Genomic DNA, 3371 nt, shown 5'->3' on the forward strand with positions numbered 1-3371 from the left:
ACACTTAAGGGTAAAGTTATAATTTTATTAATTCTTATTGGATTATCGGTTAACCCATTAATAAAATTGGCAAACCGAGGCCCAAACTGATAACCCAATAGTGTAAATATTCTAAACTATTACCGAACCATTAACCCAATAATCCGATACTGATAACCCAATAAACAATTAACGGTTCGGGTTATCGGTTTTACCCGATATATGCCCAGCCCTAGATCAGTGCAGACTCGAGAAGATTAAGTGATTGTGTAATAGTTGTGGCTGTAAAAGGGTATAAAGAGATGTCAGTTTGAGTCTAAGTAGGTGGGTTATCACCTTCGCGGTAATCTACGGAGGTGTGATCTTTATGATGTTATATGGAGGCTTTCTTTTCTACCAGTGGGTAGTTGCGATTTGAGTTTGGATTGGTTGAGAAAATTGACCAGACCATCACAAGGATGAATGCGATATTTGCAGATGATTTGAAGTATTAGATGGTTTGTATTACATGAGCTTATGAAGGATTGAGTTGAACTTCAGTGCGGGATTATGGCAGTAACAGAGTATGGGTATTGTGAGTTACCGAGTGTTTTATCCTATGGCTTTGAGCCAAGTAGGGGAGTCTGTTATTGATGATTTGATTGCATGGTTATGTATTGTACTGGTTTCGGTTTTAGGCATGATTCTAAATTAGATATGACTTGTAGAGGTTGAGATAGAGGATGACTCGAGTAAAGGCATTTCTGGATACGGGTTATGTTACACTTTATGGGTATATGGGAATCATGTAATGATTGAGTTGTTATTCGTGGAAGATGTAGTATGCATGGAGTAGGAATTTGCTCGGTTGCGCTAAGGCGAGGTTGCTTCTGTAGGTGTTGTCGTTCTAGGGGGCACAGGTCGTTCGGCCAGTTTGGGTGGTGCAATTGAGATTTGAGCAGAGTAAATTACTCTCGAGAAGGTTCTAATGGATGCAAGATTTAAATCTAGCAATTGAGAATTTATTCAGATTAGTATATGGCTAGAATTCGAGATTTGCATCGGATAGTGGCAGGACTCACAATATTTCTGTATCACTATGGATTCTATATTTCAGTATCATGAGGGTGAAGAAAACGGCTTTAGATTCATAGAAGGTATCTTCAGAGTGGGTGTCTCGGTTGTGGTGCTTTGGGGTGTTTAAGAGGGAATTCAACGGCTTATGGGCCTTAGGGCGGTGTGGTTTTATGTTAGGATCTCGTGGGGTGAGTTTTGGTTAAGGATCATAGTGTTCTAGCAAGGAGAAGTGTCAACTGGAGGGTAATTCAGAAGGAACTCAGAGAAATAGGATAGCTTGGTAGTAGGTTGGATCAGCATGGTAATGGATATGATCGGTTCTTTGGGTACTTATGATGTGGTGAGTCTCTACAGGTGTTTTGGGGAAATACTCTTGAGGTTGGCAACCTGCGTGGCTTGGTTGAGTTAGAGAGATTCAGTTATGTGCAAATGGGTTTCGAAGAGTTCTCGATGGTTTTTACCACGGTTTGAGATGGATATTTCCTACTGGCATGAGGAGCATGTTGCATGTTATGATTTTCTCCTGGATGGGATCAAATGGAAGGTTACTGACTAGTCGGGTATGCATTTTTCTGGTGACTCAGAGTTGATTATGAGATTCTCGTGCTTTTCATATGATGGCATGATAGATGCAATGAGTTGTATGGGATCGAGATTTGCATGTGCAAGGTCACGGTTCAGTTTTGAAGGGAAGGTCATGAATTCTAAGACAAAATGGATGGTTTCAGATAACTAGATGAATGCTATTACTACATGCTATTACCTGAGGAGAGTGTACATTCAGAAGGCATACTGAGTTTTGACTTACGGATGCTTCATTGGTATTGTGGTACTTGCATGGTAGATCGACTGCAGATGTTCAGATTTTGCTATGTGGCATGGAAGAATTATAGAAATATTCTCATGGGGATGATTATATATGAGAGATGTGTTAGTCATTCGGGTGTTGGAGTTGGGATCAACTATGGTGATTCATGTGTTCAATGAATTTGGAGAATGGGAGTTCTTATAAGCAGATTGTTCCGTGGTTGTGGATCGTGAAGATGTGGCCAAAGCTAGCCAGATGATAATATGTGTTATGGTTAGGTCATTGTGGACTTTCGAAGGGTTATTTATCTATTTGTGGATGACCAGAGTTGATTTGGGTCCAATTAATAGGTCCAATGAGGATGTGTATTCCACACCCGGGCAGATTTGTTGACTTGGCATCATTATTGTTGGAAGGTGCGTCATTCGGTTAGAGTTGAGCTTGTTCGTGTTCTGATATGTTCTATGTGTTACCCTTCTATGCTACGAGGGGTTGTGATTTGTTGGTTATATGAACACATGATGCGGTTCTATTTGCGCCTTGTAGCGAAATTCGAGCGAGATGGTTATTTGGGTGTTGAATAGTTGATCGCACCTTGGTTATGGTCTTTTCGGGCTGCGGTATATTGTGCTATTTGATTCTCTATGGTTATGGTTATGCACTTGTGTACTTGGTGTCAAATTGTTTATGGTTGTTGATTTTGAGCATTGGGGGCTCGAGGTATTTCATATGGATTGGTGTTTGGATGGGTCACGTATGGCAGCTGGGTTATGATAAGATATGATCCTTTGTGATACATTTGTATGTTTTGGTTCTACTATGTGTGATGGATTTGTAGCATTGCCTTGGTGGTGGTACTTATTGAGCTTGCGGGATGGTTCTCTCATTTTAGTCATTTTCTATTTATTTTTTTGGGTGTATTTGAATTGTTGCTTATTGGTGCACGAATCACATAGTTTATAATTCTAGGTAGTATTGGCATGGCATGTCAGTAGGGTATCTTTGTACTTGGATGGAGTTATTGGACCTAGAATGGATACTATCGGATTTGATTACGGTATGTTTGGAAGAATAATATCGGAAGTCAGCTTAAAATTTGGCTTTGGTTTTTGTCGGACGAAAGAGAGCTCCATTAAGAGTTTATATGTGTTTCTTTCATCATTGGCAGTGTATAAAGTTTTAGAACAAGATTTTAGTTGATATGAGGTTTGTTACCGGTGTCAGGTTGGTTATCGAGTAGCTATTGCGGTCAAAAATTATTGCTATGAGTATTTGAGTTATGTGGCATATCATGTGATTGTGTCTTGGGTTATGGTTATGGATTGATGCAACTTGTTCTGACTTATGCAGTGTGTAGATGTAAGATTCGGGTCTTATAGGAAATTTCGGATATTGGAAATTGGATTCTAAGGTTTATGGGCTAAGGTTGAATTAAGGATCTTCAGTTAGATTGTGTCGTCGGACTTATATGGATTAGGGTGACATGGGATCACCCCGAGTATGTGCATGGTAAGGTTATACGGTGATT

The sequence above is a fragment of the Nicotiana tabacum genome, chromosome 5 (genome assembly GCF_000715075.1).
Source record: "Nicotiana tabacum cultivar K326 chromosome 5, ASM71507v2, whole genome shotgun sequence".
NCBI lineage: Eukaryota > Viridiplantae > Streptophyta > Magnoliopsida > Solanales > Solanaceae > Nicotiana > Nicotiana tabacum.